We start from the raw sequence: 17,176 nt of genomic DNA, 5'->3' as shown, positions 1-17,176 counted from the left end.
AATGGGGGTGGGGTCGCACACTACTCACACACCGGCGGTGTCGCCCCTAAGGACTCTGGTCAATGTAGTAAAGTGTTCCCGATGCATCATCTTTTGATCTTCTGCTATCTTAGCTGTCTTCGCCATCCCTGGACACGTTTTTCGGGGTGTCACCCCTCGTCAGCAGGGATAGGCCGTGTACTGGGGTTACCGATGGCTGCCAATATCTGCCAGGTATAGTACCACTCAGGCGCGTAGGTGCGGGATCCCAGGCTCGTCAGCCCACTGCTCACGGGAGCTTTAAAGTTACAAATGGGGGTGGGGTCGCACACTACTCACACACCGGCGGTGTCGCCCCTAAGGACTATGGTCAATGTAGTAAAGTGTTTTTTGGTGCATCATCTTTTGATTTTCTGCTATCTTCGTTGTCTTCGCCATCCCTGGACACGTGTTTCGGGGTATCACCCCTCATCAGCAGGGATAGGCCGTGTACTGGGGTTGCCGATGGCTGCCAATATCTGCCAGGTATAGTACCACTCAGGCGCGTAGGTGCGGGATCCCAGGCTCGTCAGCCCACTGCTCACGGGAGCTTTAAAGTTACAAATGGGGGTGGGGTCGCACACTAATCACACACCGGCGGTGTCGCCCCTAAGGACTCTGGTCAATGTAGTAAAGTGTTCGCGATGCATCATCTTTTGATCTTCTGCTATCTTCGCTGTCTTCGCCATCCCTGGACACGTGTTTCGGGGTATCACCCCTCGTCAGCAGGGATAGGACGTGTACTGGGGTTACCGATGGCTGCCAATATCTGCCAGGTATAGTACCACTCAGGCGCGTAGGTGCGGGATCCCAGGCTTGTCAGCCCACTGCTCACGGGAGCTTTAAAGTTACAAATGGGGGTGGGGTCGCACACTACTCACACACCGGCGGTGTCGCCCCTAAGGACTCTGGTCAATGTAGTAAAGTGTTCGCGGTGCATCATCTTTTGATCTTCTGCTATCTTCGCTGTCTTCGTCATCCCTGGACACGTGTTTCGGGGTATCACCCCTCGTCAGCAGGGATAGGCCGTGTACTGGGGTTGCCGATGGCTGCCAATATCTGCCAGGTATAGTACCACTCAGGCGCGTAGGTGCGGGATCCCAGGCTCATCAGCCCACTGCTCACGGGAGCTTTAAAGTTACAAATGGGGGTGGGGTCGCACAATACTCACACACCGGCGGTGTCGCCCCTAGGGACTCTGGTCAATGTAGTAAAGTGTTCGCGATGCATCATCTTTTGATCTTCTGCTATCTTCGCTGTCTTCGCCATCCCTGGACACGTGTTTCGGGGTATCACCCCTCGTCAGCAGGGATAGGCCGTGTACTGGGGTTGCCGATGGCTGCCAATATCTACCAGGTATAGTACCACTCAAGCGCGTAGGTGCGGGATCCCAGGCTCGTCAGCCCACTGCTCACGGGAGCTTAAAAGTTACAAATGGGGGTGGGGTCGCACACTAATCACACACCGGCGGTGTCGCCCCTGAGGACTCTGGTCAATGTAGTAAAGTGTTCGCGATGCATTATCTTCTGATCTTCTGCTATCTTCGCTGTGTTCGCCATCCCTGGACACGTGTTTCGGGGTATCACCCCTCATCAGCAGGGATAGGCCGTGTACTGGGGTTGCCGATGGCTGCCAATATCTGCCAGGTATAGTACCACTCAGGCGCGTAGGTGCGGGATCCCAGGCTCGTCAGCCCACTGCTCATGGGAGCTTTAAAGTTACAAATGGGGGTGGGGTCGCACACTACTCACACACCGGCGGTGTCGCCCCTAAGGACTCTGGTCAATGTACTAAAGTGTTCGCGATGCATCATCTTTTGATCTTCTGCTATCTTCGCTGTCTTCGCCATCCCTGGACACGTGTTTCGGGGTATCACCCCTCGTCAGCAGGGATAGGCCGTGTACTGGGGTTGCCGATGGCTGCCAATATCTGCCAGGTATAGTACCACTCAGGCGCGTAGGTGCGGGATCCCAGGCTCATCAGCCCACTGCTCACGGGAGCTTTAAAGTTACAAATGGGGGTGGGGTCGCACAATACTCACACACCGGCGGTGTCGCCCCTAGGGACTCTGGTCAATGTCGTAAAGTGTTCGCGATGCATCATCTTTTGATCTTCTGCTATCTTCGCTGTCTTCGCCATCCCTGGACACGTGTTTCGGGGTATCACCCCTCGTCAGCAGGGATAGGCCGTGTACTGGGGTTGCCGATGGCTGCCAATATCTACCAGGTATAGTACCACTCAAGCGCGTAGGTGCGCGATCCCAGGCTCGTCAGCCCACTGCTCACGGGAGCTTAAAAGTTACAAATGGGGGTGGGGTCGCACACTTATCACACACCGGCGGTGTCGCCCCTGAGGACTCTGGTCAATGTAGTAAAGTGTTCGCGATGCATTATCTTCTGATCTTCTGCTGTCTTCGCTGTGTTCGCCATCCCTGGACACGTGTTTCGGGGTATCACCCCTCGTCAGCAGGGATAGGCCGTGTACTGGGGTTGCCGATGGCTGCCAATATCTGCCAGGTATAGTACCACTCAGGCGCGTAGGTGCAGGATCCCAGGCTCGTCAGCCCACTGCTCACAGGAGATTTAAAGTTACAAATGGGGGTGGGGTCGCACACTACTCACACACCGGCAGTGTCGCCCCTAAGGACTCTGGTCAATGTAGTAAAGTGTTCGCGATGCATCATATTTTGATCTTCTGCTATCTTAGCTGTCTTCGCCATCCATGGACACGTGTTTCAGGGTATCACCCCTCGTCAGCAGGGATAGGCCGTGTACTGGGGTTGCCGATGGCTGCCAATATCTGCCAGGTATAGTACCACTCAGGCGCGTAGGTGTGGGATCCCAGGCTCGTCAGCCCACTGCTCACGGGAGCTTTAAAGTTACAAATGGGGGTGGGGTCGCACACTACTCACACACCGGCGGTGTCGCCCCTAGGGACTCTGGTCAATGTAGTAAAGTGTTCGCGATGCATCATCTTTTCATCTTCTGCTATCTTCGCTGTCTTCGCCATCCCTGGACACGTGTTTCGGGGTATCACCCCTCGTCAGCAGGGATAGGCCGTGTACTGGGGTTGCCGATGGCTGCCAATATCTGCCAGGTATAGTACCACTCAGGCGCGTAGGTGCGGGATCCCAGGCTCGTCAGCCCACTGCTCACGGGAGCTTTAAAGTTACAAATGGGGGTGGGGTCGCACACTACTCACACACCGGCGGTGTCGCCCCTAAGGACTCTGGTCAATGTAGTAAAGTGTTCGCGATGCATCATCTTTTGATCTTCTGCTATCTTCGCTGTCTTCGCCATCCCTGGACACGTGGTTCGAGGTATCACCCCTCGTCAGCAGGGATAGGCCGTGTACTGGGGTTGCCGATGGCTGCCAATATCTGCCAGGTATAGTACCACTCAGGCGCGTAGGTGCGGGATCCCAGGCTCGTCAGCCCACTGCTCACGGGAGCTTTAAAGTTACAAATGCGGGTGGGGTCGCACACTACTCACACACCGGCGGTGTCGCCCCTAAGGACTCTGGTCAATGTAGTAAAGTGTTCGCGATGCATCATCTTTTGATCTTCTGCTATCTTCGCTGTCTTCGCCATCCCTGGACACGTGTTTCGGGGTATCACCCCTCGTCAGCAGGGATAGGCCGTGTACTGGGGTTGCCGATGGCTGCCAATATCTGCCAGGTATAGTACCACTCAGGCGCGTAGGTGCGGGATCCCAGGCTCGTCAGCCCACTGCTCACAGGAGATTTAAAGTTACAAATGGGGGTGGGGTCGCACACTACTCACACACCGGCGGTGTCGCCCCTAAGGACTCTGGTCAATGTAGTAAAGTGTTCGTGATGCATCATCTTTTGATCTTCTGCTTTCTTCGCTGTCTTCGCCATACCTGGACACGTGTTTCGGGGTATCACCCCTCGTCAGCAGGGATAGGCCGTGTACTGGGGTTACCGATGGCTGCCAATATCTGCCAGGTATAGTACCACTCAGGCGCGTAGGTGCTGGATCCCAGGCTCGTCAGCCCACTGCTCACGGGAGCTTTAAAGTTACAAATGGGGGTGGGGTCGCACACTACTCACACACCGGCGGTGTCGCCCCTAAGGACTCTGGTCAATGTAGTAAAGTGTTCGCGATGCATCATCTTTTGATCTTCTGCTATCTTCGCTGTCTACGCCATCCTTGGACACGTGTTTCGTGGTATCACCCCTCGTCAGCAGGGATAGGCCGTGTACTGGGGTTGCCGATGGCTGCCAATATCTGCCAGGTATAGTACCACTCAGGCGCGTAGGTGCGGGATCCCAGGCTCGTCAGCCCACTGCTCACGGGAGCTTTAAAGTTACAAATGGGGGTGGGGTCGCACACTACTCACACACCGGCGGTGTCGCCCCTAAGGACTCTGGTCAATGTAGTAAAGTGTTTGTGATGCATCATCTTTTGATCTTCTGCTATCTTCGCTGTCTTCGCCATCCCTGGACACGTGTTTCGGGGTATCACCCCTCGTCAGCAGGGATAGACCGTGTACTGGGGTTGCCGATGGCTGCCAATATCTGCCAGGTATAGTACCACTCAGGCGCGTAGGTGTGGGATCCCAGGCTCGTCAGCCCACTGCTCACGGGAGCTTTAAAGTTACAAATGGGGGTGGGGTCGCACACTACTCACACACCGGCGGTGTCGCCCCTAAGGACTCTGGTCAATGTAGTAAAGTGTTCGCGATGCATCATCTTTTGATCTTCTGCTATCTTCGCTGTCTTCGCCATCCCTGGACACGTGTTTCGGGGTATCACCCCTCGGCAGCAGGGATAGGCCGTGTACTGGGGTTGCCGATGGCTGCCAATATCTGCCAGGTATAGTACCACTCAGGCGCGTAGGTGCGGGATCCCAGGCTCGTCAGCCCACTGCTCACAGGAGATTTAAAGTTACAAATGGGGGTGGGGTCGCACACTACTCACACACCGGCGGTGTCGCCCCTAAGGACTCTGGTCAATGTAGTAAAGTGTTCGCGATGCATCATCTTTTGATCTTCTGCTTTCTTCGCTGTCTTCGCCATCCCTGGACACGTGTTTCGGGGTATCACCCCTCGTCAGCAGGGATTGGCCGTGTACTGGGGTTACCGATGGCTGCCAATATCTGCCAGGTATAGTACCACTCAGGCGCGTAGGTGCTGGATCCCAGGCTCGTCAGCCCACTGCTCACGGGAGCTTTAAAGTTACAAATGGGGGTGGGGTCGCACACTACTCACACACCGGCGGTGTCGCCCCTAAGGACTCTGGTCAATGTAGTAAAGTGTTCGCGATGCATCATCTTTTGATCTTCTGCTATCTTCGCTGTCTACGCCATCCCTGGACACGTGTTTCGTGGTATCACCCCTCGTCAGCAGGGATAGGCCGTGTACTGGGGTTGCCGATGGCTGCCAATATCTGCCAGGTATAGTACCACTCAGGCGCGTAGGTGCGGGATCCCAGGCTCGTCAGCCCACTGCTCACGGGAGCTTTAAAGTTACAAATGGGGGTGGGGTCGCACACTACTCACACACCGGCGGTGTCGCCCCTAAGGACTCTGGTCAATGTAGTAAAGTGTTCGTGATGCATCATCTTTTGATCTTCTGCTATCTTCGCTGTCTTCGCCATCCCTGGACACGTGTTTCGGGGTATCACCCCTCGTCAGCAGGGATAGGCCGTGTACTGGGGTTGCCGATGGCTGCCAATATCTGCCAGGTATAGTACCACTCAGGCGCGTAGGTGTGGGATCCCAGGCTCGTCAGCCCACTGCTCACGGGAGCTTTAAAGTTACAAATGGGGGTGGGGTCGCACACTACTCACACACCGGCGGTGTCGCCCCTAAGGACTCTGGTCAATGTAGTAAAGTGTTCCCGATGCATCATCTTTTGATCTTCTGCTATCTTAGCTGTCTTCGCCATCCCTGGACACGTTTTTCGGGGTGTCACCCCTCGTCAGCAGGGATAGGCCGTGTACTGGGGTTACCGATGGCTGCCAATATCTGCCAGGTATAGTACCACTCAGGCGCGTAGGTGCGGGATCCCAGGCTCGTCAGCCCACTGCTCACGGGAGCTTTAAAGTTACAAATGGGGGTGGGGTCGCACACTACTCACACACCGGCGGTGTCGCCCCTAAGGACTATGGTCAATGTAGTAAAGTGTTTTTTGGTGCATCATCTTTTGATCTTCTGCTATCTTCGTTGTCTTCGCCATCCCTGGACACGTGTTTCGGGGTATCACCCCTCGTCAGCAGGGATAGGCCGTGTACTGGGGTTGCCGATGGCTGCCAATATCTGCCAGGTATAGTACCACTCAGGCGCGTAGGTGCGGGATCCCAGGCTCGTCAGCCCACTGCTCACGGGAGCTTTAAAGTTACAAATGGGGGTGGGGTCGCACACTAATCACACACCGGCGGTGTCGCCCCTAAGGACTCTGGTCAATGTAGTAAAGTGTTCGCGATGCATCATCTTTTGATCTTCTGCTATCTTCGCTGTCTTCGCCATCCCTGGACACGTGTTTCGGGGTATCACCCCTCGTCAGCAGGGATAGGCCGTGTACTGGGGTTACCGATGGCTGCCAATATCTGCCAGGTATAGTACCACTCAGGCGCGTAGGTGCGGGATCCCAGGCTCGTCAGCCCACTGCTCACGGGAGCTTTAAAGTTACAAATGGGGGTGGGGTCGCACACTACTCACACACCGGCGGTGTCGCCCCTAAGGACTCTGGTCAATGTAGTAAAGTGTTCGCGGTGCATCATCTTTTGATCTTCTGCTATCTTCGCTGTCTTCGTCATCCCTGGACACGTGTTTCGGGGTATCACCCCTCGTCAGCAGCGATAGGCCGTGTACTGGGGTTACCGATGGCTGCCAATATCTGCCAGGTATAGTACCACTCAGGCGCGTAGGTGCTGGATCCCAGGCTCGTCAGCCCACTGCTCACGGGAGCTTTAAAGTTACAAATGGGGGTGGGGTCGCACACTACTCACACACCGGCGGTGTCGCCCCTAAGGACTCTGGTCAATGTAGTAAAGTGTTCGCGATGCATCATCTTTTGATCTTCTGCTATCTTCGCTGTCTACCCCATCCCTGGACACGTGTTTCGTGGTATCACCCCTCGTCAGCAGGGATAGGCCGTGTACTGGGGTTGCCGATGGCTGCCAATATCTGCCAGGTATAGTACCACTCAGGCGCGTAGGTGCGGGATCCCAGGCTCGTCAGCCCACTGCTCACGGGAGCTTTAAAGTTACAAATGGGGGTGGGGTCGCACACTACTCACACACCGGCGGTGTCGCCCCTAAGGACTCTGGTCAATGTAGTAAAGTGTTCGTGATGCATCATCTTTTGATCTTCTGCTATCTTCGCTGTCTTCGCCATCCCTGGACACGTGTTTCGGGGTATCACCCCTCGTTAGCAGGGATAGGCCGTGTACTGGGGTTGCCGATGGCTGCCAATATCTGCCAGGTATAGTACCACTCAGGCGCGTAGGTGTGGGATCCCAGGCTCGTCAGCCCACTGCTCACGGGAGCTTTAAAGTTACAAATGGGGGTGGGGTCGCACACTACTCACACACCGGCGGTGTCGCCCCTAAGGACTCTGGTCAATGTAGTAAAGTGTTCCCGATGCATCATCTTTTGATCTTCTGCTATCTTCGCTGTCTTCGCCATCCCTGGACACGTTTTTCGGGGTGTCACCCCTCGTCAGCAGGGATAGGCCGTGTACTGGGGTTACCGATGGCTGCCAATATCTGCCAGGTATAGTACCACTCAGGCGCGTAGGTGCGGGATCCCAGGCTCGTCAGCCCACTGCTCACGGGAGCTTTAAAGTTACAAATGGGGGTGGGGTCGCACACTACTCACACACCGGCGGTGTCGCCCCTAAGGACTATGGTCAATGTAGTAAAGTGTTTTTTGGTGCATCATCTTTTGATCTTCTGCTATCTTCGTTGTCTTCGCCATCCCTGGACACGTGTTTCGGGGTATCACCCCTCGTCAGCAGGGATAGGCCGTGTACTGGGGTTGCCGATGGCTGCCAATATCTGCCAGGTATAGTACCACTCAGGCGCGTAGGTGCGGGACCCAGGCTCATCAGCCCACTGCTCACGGGAGCTTTAAAGTTACAAATGGGGGTGGGGTCGCACAATACTCACACACCGGCGGTGTCGCCCCTAGGGACTCTGGTCAATGTAGTAAAGTGTTCGCGATGCATCATCTTTTGATCTTCTGCTATCTTCGCTGTCTTCGCCATCCCTGGACACGTGTTTCGGGGTATCACCCCTCGTCAGCAGGGATAGGCCGTGTACTGGGGTTGCCGATGGCTGCCAATATCTACCAGGTATAGTACCACTCAAGCGCGTAGGTGCGGGATCCCAGGCTCGTCAGCCCACTGCTCACGGGAGCTTAAAAGTTACAAATGGGGGTGGGGTCGCACACTAATCACACACCGGCGGTGTCGCCCCTGAGGACTCTGGTCAATGTAGTAAAGTGTTCGCGATGCATTATCTTCTGATCTTCTGCTATCTTCGCTGTGTTCGCCATCCCTGGACACGTGTTTCGGGGTATCACCCCTCATCAGCAGGGATAGGCCGTGTACTGGGGTTGCCGATGGCTGCCAATATCTGCCAGGTATAGTACCACTCAGGCGCGTAGGTGCGGGATCCCAGGCTCGTCAGCCCACTGCTCATGGGAGCTTTAAAGTTACAAATGGGGGTGGGGTCGCACACTACTCACACACCGGCGGTGTCGCCCCTAAGGACTCTGGTCAATGTACTAAAGTGTTCGCGATGCATCATCTTTTGATCTTCTGCTATCTTCGCTGTCTTCGCCATCCCTGGACACGTGTTTCGGGGTATCACCCCTCGTCAGCAGGGATAGGCCGTGTACTGGGGTTGCCGATGGCTGCCAATATCTGCCAGGTATAGTACCACTCAGGCGCGTAGGTGCGGGATCCCTGGCTCGTCAGCCCACTGCTCACAGGAGATTTAAAGTTACAAATGGGGGTGGGGTCGCACACTACTCACACACCGGCAGTGTCGCCCCTAAGGACTCTGGTCAATGTAGTAAAGTGTTCGCGATGCATCATCTTTTGATCTTCTGCTATCTTCGCTGTCTTCGCCATCCATGGACACGTGTTTCGGGGTATCACCCCTCGTCAGCAGGGATAGGCCGTGTACTGGGGTTGCCGATGGCTGCCAATATCTGCCAGGTATAGTACCACTCAGGCGCGTAGGTGCGGGATCCCAGGCTCGTCAGCCCACTGCTCACGGGAGCTTTAAAGTTACAAATGGGGGTGGGGTCGCACACTACTCACACACCGGCGGTGTCGCCTCTAGGGACTCTGGTCAATGTAGTAAAGTGTTCGCGATGCATCATCTTTTGATCTTCTGCTATCTTCGCTGTCTTCGCCATCCCTGGACACGTGTTTCGGGGTATCACCCCTCGTCAGCAGGGATAGGCTGTGTATTGGGGTTGCCGATGGCTGCCAATATCTGCCAGGTATAGTACCACTCAGGCGCGTAGGTGCGGGATCCCAGGCTCGTCAGCCCACTGCTCACGGGAGCTCTAAAGTTACAAATGGGGGTGGGGTCGCACACTACTCACACACCGGCGGTGTCGCCCCTAAGGACTCTGGTCAATGTAGTAAAGTGTTCGCGATGCATCATCTTTTGATCTTCTGCTATCTTCGCTGTCTTCGCCATCCCTGGACACGTGTTTCGGGGTATCACCCCTCGTCAGCAGGGATAGGCCGTGTACTGGGGTTGCCGATGGCTGCCAATATCTGCCAGGTATAGTACCACTCAGGCGCGTAGGTGCGGGATCCCAGGCTCGTCAGCCCACTGCTCACGGGAGCTTTAAAGTTACAAATGCGGGTGGGGTCGCACACTACTCACACACCGGCGGTGTCGCCCCTAAGGACTCTGGTCAATGTAGTAAAGTGTTCGCGATGCATCATCTTTTGATCTTCTGCTATCTTCGCTGTCTTCGCCATCCCTGGACACGTGTTTCGGGGTATCACCCCTCGTCAGCAGGGATAGGCCGTGTACTGGGGTTGCCGATGGCTGCCAATATCTGCCAGGTATAGTACCACTCAGGCGCGTAGGTGCGGGATCCCAGGCTCGTCAGCCCACTGCTCACAGGAGATTTAAAGTTACAAATGGGGGTGGGGTCGCACACTACTCACACACCGGCGGTGTCGCCCCTAAGGACTCTGGTCAATGTAGTAAAGTGCTCGCGATGCATCATCTTTTGATCTTCTGCTATCTTCGCTGTCTTCGCCATCCCTGGACACGTGTTTCGGGGTATCACCCCTCGTCAGCAGGGATAGGCCGTGTACTGGGGTTGCCGATGGCTGCCAATATCTGCCAGGTATAGTACCACTCAGGCGCGTAGGTGCTGGATCCCAGGCTCGTCAGCCCACTGCTCACGGGAGCTTTAAAGTTACAAATGGGGGTGGGGTCGCACACTACTCACACACCGGCGGTGTCGCCCCTAAGGACTCTGGTCAATGTAGTAAAGTGTTCGCGATGCATCATCTTTTGATCTTCTGCTATCTTCGCTGTCTACGCCATCCCTGGACACGTGTTTCATGGTATCACCCCTCGTCAGCAGGGATAGGCCGTGTACTGGGGTTGCCGATGGCTGCCAATATCTACCAGGTATAGTACCACTCAGGCGCGTAGGTGCGGGATCCCAGGCTCGTCAGCCCACTGCTCACGGGAGCTTTAAAGTTACAAATGGGGGTGGGGTCGCACACTACTCACACACCGGCGGTGTCGCCCCTAAGGACTCTGGTCAATGTAGTAAAGTGTTCGTGATGCATCATCTTTTGATCTTCTGCTATCTTCGCTGTCTTCGCCATCCCTGGACACGTGTTTCGGGGTATCACCCCTCGTCAGCAGGGATAGGCCGTGTACTGGGGTTGCCGATGGCTGCCAATATCTGCCAGGTATAGTACCACTCAGGCGCGTAGGTGTGGGATCCCAGGCTCGTCAGCCCACTGCTCACGGGAGCTTTAAAGTTACAAATGGGGGTGGGGTCGCACACTACTCACACACCGGCGGTGTCGCCCCTAAGGACTCTGGTCAATGTAGTAAAGTGTTCCCGATGCATCATCTTTTGATCTTCTGCTATCTTAGCTGTCTTCGCCATCCCTGGACACGTTTTTCGGGGTGTCACCCCTCGTCAGCAGGGATAGGCCGTGTACTGGGGTTACCGATGGCTGCCAATATCTGCCAGGTATAGTACCACTCAGGCGCGTAGGTGCGGGATCCCAGGCTCGTCAGCCCACTGCTCACGGGAGCTTTAAAGTTACAAATGGGGGGGGGGTCGCACACTACTCACACACCGGCGGTGTCGCCCCTAAGGACTATGGTCAATGTAGTAAAGTGTTTTTTGGTGCATCATCTTTTGATCTTCTGCTATCTTCGCTGTCTTCGCCATCCCTGGACACGTGTTTTGGGGTATCACCCCTCGTCAGCAGGGATAGGCCGTGTACTGGGGTTGCCGATGGCTGCCAATATCTGCCAGGTATAGTACCACTCAGGCGCGTAGGTGCGGGATCCCAGGCTCGTCAGCCCACTGCTCACGGGAGCTTTAAAGTTACAAATGGGGGTGGGGTTGCACACTACTCACACACCGGCGGTGTCGCCCCTAAGGACTCTGGTCAATGTAGTAAAGTGTTCCCGATGCATCATCTTTTGATCTTCTGCTATCTTAGCTGTCTTCGCCATCCCTGGACACGTGTTTCGGGGTATCACCCCTCGTCAGCAGGCATAGGCCGTGTACTGGGGTTACCGATGGCTGCCAATATCTGCCAGGTATAGTACCACTCAGGCGCGTAGGTGCGGGATCCCAGGCTCGTCAGCCCACTGCTCACGGGAGCTTTAAAGTTACAAATGGGGGTGGGGTCGCACACTACTCACACACCGGCGGTGTCGCCCCTAAGGACTCTGGTCAATGTAGTAAAGTGTTCACGGTGCATCATCTTTTGATCTTCTGCTATCTTCGCTGTCTTCGCCATCCCTGGACACGTGTTTCGGGGTATCACCCCTCGTCAGCAGGGATAGGCCGTGTACTGGGGTTGCCGATGGCTGCCAATATCTGCCAGGTATAGTACCACTCAGGCGCGTAGGTGCGGGATCCCAGGCTCATCAGCCCACTGCTCACGGGAGCTTTAAAGTTACAAATGGGGGTGGGGTCGCACAATACTCACACACCGGCGGTGTCGCCCCTAGGGACTCTGGTCAATGTAGTAAAGTGTTCGCGATGCATCATCTTTTGATCTTCTGCTATCTTCGCTGTCTTCGCCATCCCTGGACACGTGTTTCGGGGTATCACCCCTCGTCAGCAGGGATAGGCCGTGTACTGGGATTGCCGATGGCTGCCAATATCTACCAGGTATAGTACCACTCAGGCGCGTAGGTGCTGGATCCCAGGCTCGTCAGCCCACTGCTCACGGGAGCTTTAAAGTTACAAATGGGGGTGGGGTCGCACACTACTCATACACCGGCAGTGTCGCCCCTAAGGACTCTGGTCAATGTAGTAAAGTGTTCGCGATGCATCATCTTTTGATCTTCTGCTATCTTCGCTGTCTTCGCCATCCATGGACACGTGTTTCGGGGTATCACCCCTCGTCAGCAGGGATAGGCCCTGTACTGGGGTTGCCGATGGCTGCCAATATCTGCCAGGTATAGTACCACCCAGGCGCGTAGGTGTGGGATCCCAGGCTCGTCAGCCCACTGCTCACGGGAGCTTTAAAGTTACAAATGGGGGTGGGGTCGCACACTACTCACACACCGGCGGTGTCGCCCCTAGGGACTCTGGTCAATGTAGTAAAGTGTTCGCGATGCATCATCTTTTGATCTTCTGCTATCTTCGCTGTCTTCGCCATCCCTGGACACGTGTTTCGGGGTATCACCCCTCGTCAGCAGGGATAGGCCGTGTACTGGGGTTGCCGATGGCTGCCAATATCTGCCAGGTATAGTACCACTCAGGCGCGTAGGTGCGGGATCCCAGGCTCGTCAGCCCACTGCTCACGGGAGCTTTAAAGTTACAAATGGGGGTGGGGTCGCACACTACTCACACACCGGCGGTGTCGCCCCTAAGGACTCTGGTCAATGTAGTAAAGTGTTCGCGATGCATCATCTTTTGATCTTCTGCTATCTTTGCTGTCTTCGCCATCCCTGGACACGTGTTTCGGGGTATCACCCCTCGTCAGCAGGGATAGGCCGTGTACTGGGGTTGCCGATGGCTGCCAATATCTGCCAGGTATAGTACCACTCAGGCGCGTAGGTGCGGGATCCCAGGCTCGTCAGCCCACTGCTCACGGGAGCTTTAAAGTTACAAATGGGGGTCGGGTCGCACACTACTCACACACCGGCGGTGTCGCCCCTAAGGACTCTGGTCAATGTAGTAAAGTGTTCGCGATGCATCATCTTTTGATCTTCTGCTATCTTCGCTGTCTTCGCCATCCCTGGACACGTGTTTCGGGGTATCACCCCTCGTCAGCAGGGATAGGCCGTGTACTGGGGTTGCCGATGGCTGCCAATATCTGCCAGGTATAGTACCACTCAGGCGCGTAGGTGCGGGATCCCAGGCTCGTCAGCCCACTGCTCACAGGAGATTTAAAGTTACAAATGGGGGTGGGGTCGCACACTACTCACACACCGGCGGTGTCGCCCCTAAGGACTCTGGTCAATGTAGTAAAGTGTTCGCGATGCATCATCTTTTGATCTTCTGCTATCTTCGCTGTCTTCGCCATCCCTGGACACGTGTTTCGGGGTATCACCCCTCGTCAGCAGGGATAGGCCGTGTACTGGGGTTGCCGATGGCTGCCAATATCTGCCAGGTATAGTACCACTCAGGCGCGTAGGTGCTGGATCCCAGGCTCGTCAGCCCACTGCTCACGGGAGCTTTAAAGTTACAAATGCGGGTGGGGTCGCACACTACTCACACACCGGCGGTGTCGCCCCTAAGGACTCTGGTCAATGTAGTAAAGTGTTCGCGATGCATCATCTTTTGATCTTCTGCTATCTTCGCTGTCTTCGCCATCCCTGGACACGTGTTTCGGGGTATCACCCCTCGTCAGCAGGGATAGGCCGTGTACTGGGGTTGCCGATGGCTGCCAATATCTGCCAGGTATAGTACCACTCAGGCGCGTAGGTGCGGGATCCCAGGCTCGTCAGCCCACTGCTCACAGGAGATTTAAAGTTACAAATGGGGGTGGGGTCGCACACTACTCACACACCGGCGGTGTCGCCCCTAAGGACTCTGGTCAATGTAGTAAAGTGTTCGTGATGCATCATCTTTTGATCTTCTGCTTTCTTCGCTGTCTTCGCCATCCCTGGACACGTGTTTCGGGGTATCACCCCTCGTCAGCAGGGATAGGCCGTGTACTGGGGTTACCGATGGCTGCCAATATCTGCCAGGTATAGTACCACTCAGGCGCGTAGGTGCTGGATCCCAGGCTCGTCAGCCCACTGCTCACGGGAGCTTTAAAGTTACAAATGGGGGTGGGGTCGCACACTACTCACACACCGGCGGTGTCGCCCCTAAGGACTCTGGTCAATGTAGTAAAGTGTTCGCGATGCATCATCTTTTGATCTTCTGCTATCTTCGCTGTCTACGCCATCCCTGGACACGTGTTTCGTGGTATCACCCCTCGTCAGCAGGGATAGGCCGTGTACTGGGGTTGCCGATGGCTGCCAATATCTGCCAGGTATAGTACCACTCAGGCGCGTAGGTGCGGGATCCCAGGCTCGTCAGCCCACTGCTCACGGGAGCTTTAAAGTTACAAATGGGGGTGGGGTCGCACACTACTCACACACCGGCGGTGTCGCCCCTAAGGACTCTGGTCAATGTAGTAAAGTGTTCGTGATGCATCATCTTTTGATCTTCTGCTATCTTCGCTGTCTTCGCCATCCCTGGACACGTGTTTCGGGGTATCACCCCTCGTCAGCAGGGATAGGCCGTGTACTGGGGTTGCCGATGGCTGCCAATATCTGCCAGGTATAGTACCACTCAGGCGCGTAGGTGTGGGATCCCAGGCTCGTCAGCCCACTGCTCACGGGAGCTTTAAAGTTACAAATGGGGGTGGGGTCGCACACTACTCACACACCGGCGGTGTCGCCCCTAAGGACTCTGGTCAATGTAGTAAAGTGTTCGCGATGCATCATCTTTTGATCTTCTGCTATCTTCGCTGTCTTCGCCATCCCTGGACACGTGTTTCGGGGTATCACCCCTCGGCAGCAGGGATAGGCCGTGTACTGGGGTTGCCGATGGCTGCCAATATCTGCCAGGTATAGTACCACTCAGGCGCGTAGGTGCGGGATCCCAGGCTCGTCAGCCCACTGCTCACAGGAGATTTAAAGTTACAAATGGGGGTGGGGTCGCACACTACTCACACACCGGCGGTGTCGCCCCTAAGGACTCTGGTCAATGTAGTAAAGTGTTCGCGATGCATCATCTTTTGATCTTCTGCTTTCTTCGCTGTCTTCGCCATCCCTGGACACGTGTTTCGGGGTATCACCCCTCGTCAGCAGGGATAGGCCGTGTACTGGGGTTACCGATGGCTGCCAATATCTGCCAGGTATAGTACCACTCAGGCGCGTAGGTGCTGGATCCCAGGCTCGTCAGCCCACTGCTCACGGGAGCTTTAAAGTTACAAATGGGGGTGGGGTCGCACACTACTCACACACCGGCGGTGTCGCCCCTAAGGACTCTGGTCAATGTAGTAAAGTGTTCGCGATGCATCATCTTTTGATCTTCTGCTATCTTCGCTGTCTACGCCATCCCTGGACACGTGTTTTGTGGAATCACCCCTCGTCAGCAGGGATAGGCCGTGTACTGGGGTTGCCGATGGCTGCCAATATCTGCCAGGTATAGTACCACTCAGGCGCGTAGGTGCGGGATCCCAGGCTCGTCAGCCCACTGCTCACGGGAGCTTTAAAGTTACAAATGGGGGTGGGGTCGCACACTACTCACACACCGGCGGTGTCGCCCCTAAGGACTCTGGTCAATGTAGTAAAGTGTTCGTGATGCATCATCTTTTGATCTTCTGCTATCTTCGCTGTCTTCGCCATCCCTGGACACGTGTTTCGGGGTATCACCCCTCGTCAGCAGGGATAGGCCGTGTACTGGGGTTGCCGATGGCTGCCAATATCTGCCAGGTATAGTACTACTCAGGCGCGTAGGTGTGGGATCCCAGGCTCGTCAGCCCACTGCTCACGGGAGCTTTAAAGTTACAAATGGGGGTGGGGTCGCACACTACTCACACACCGGCGGTGTCGCCCCTAAGGACTCTGGTCAATGTAGTAAAGTGTTCCCGATGCATCATCTTTTGATCTTCTGCTATCTTAGCTGTCTTCGCCATCCCTGGACACGTTTTTCGGGGTGTCACCCCTCGTCAGCAGGGATAGGCCGTGTACTGGGGTTACCGATGGCTGCCAATATCTGCCAGGTATAGTACCACTCAGGCGCGTAGGTGCGGGATCCCAGGCTCGTCAGCCCACTGCTCACGGGAGCTTTGAAGTTACAAATGGGGGTGGGGTCGCACACTACTCACACACCGGCGGTGTCGCCCCTAAGGACTATGGTCAATGTAGTAAAGTGTTTTTTGGTGCATCATCTTTTGATCTTCTGCTATCTTCGTTGTCTTCGCCATCCCTGGACACGTGTTTCGGGGTATCACCCCTCATCAGCAGGGATAGGCCGTGTACTGGGGTTGCCGATGGCTGCCAATATCTGCCAGGTATAGTACCACTCAGGCGCGTAGGTGCGGGATCCCAGGCTCGTCAGCCCACTGCTCACGGGAGCTTTAAAGTTACAAATGGGGGTGGGGTCGCACACTAATCACACACCGGCGGTGTCGCCCCTAAGGACTCTGGTCAATGTAGTAAAGTGTTCGCGATGCATCATCTTTTGATCTTCTGCTATCTTCGCTGTCTTCGCCATCCCTGGACACGTGTTTCGGGGTATCACCCCTCGTCAGCAGGGATAGGCCGTGTACTGGGGTTACCGATGGCTGCCAATATCTGCCAGGTATAGTACCACTCAGGCGCGTAGGTGCGGGATCCCAGGCTCGTCAGCCCACTGCTCACGGGAGCTTTAAAGTTACAAATGGGGGTGGGGTCGCACACTACTCACACACCGGCGGTGTCGCCCCTAAGGACTCTGGTCA

The 17,176-nt window shown here is 55.5% G+C and overlaps 1 protein-coding gene across 1 annotated transcript in view; it reads left to right on the top strand.

The window, feature by feature from the left end:
- The window catches only part of CDKL4 (cyclin dependent kinase like 4), an 843,500-nt gene that overhangs the window by 301,455 nt on the left and 524,869 nt on the right, over positions 1 to 17,176 (top strand). The gene's annotated exons all lie outside the window — the stretch shown is intronic.

Source organism: Lissotriton helveticus, chromosome 10, assembly GCF_964261635.1.
Source record: "Lissotriton helveticus chromosome 10, aLisHel1.1, whole genome shotgun sequence".
NCBI lineage: Eukaryota > Metazoa > Chordata > Amphibia > Caudata > Salamandridae > Lissotriton > Lissotriton helveticus.
The sequence above is the reverse complement of the archived record's forward strand: the minus strand, read 5'-3'. Positions and strand labels throughout refer to the sequence as shown.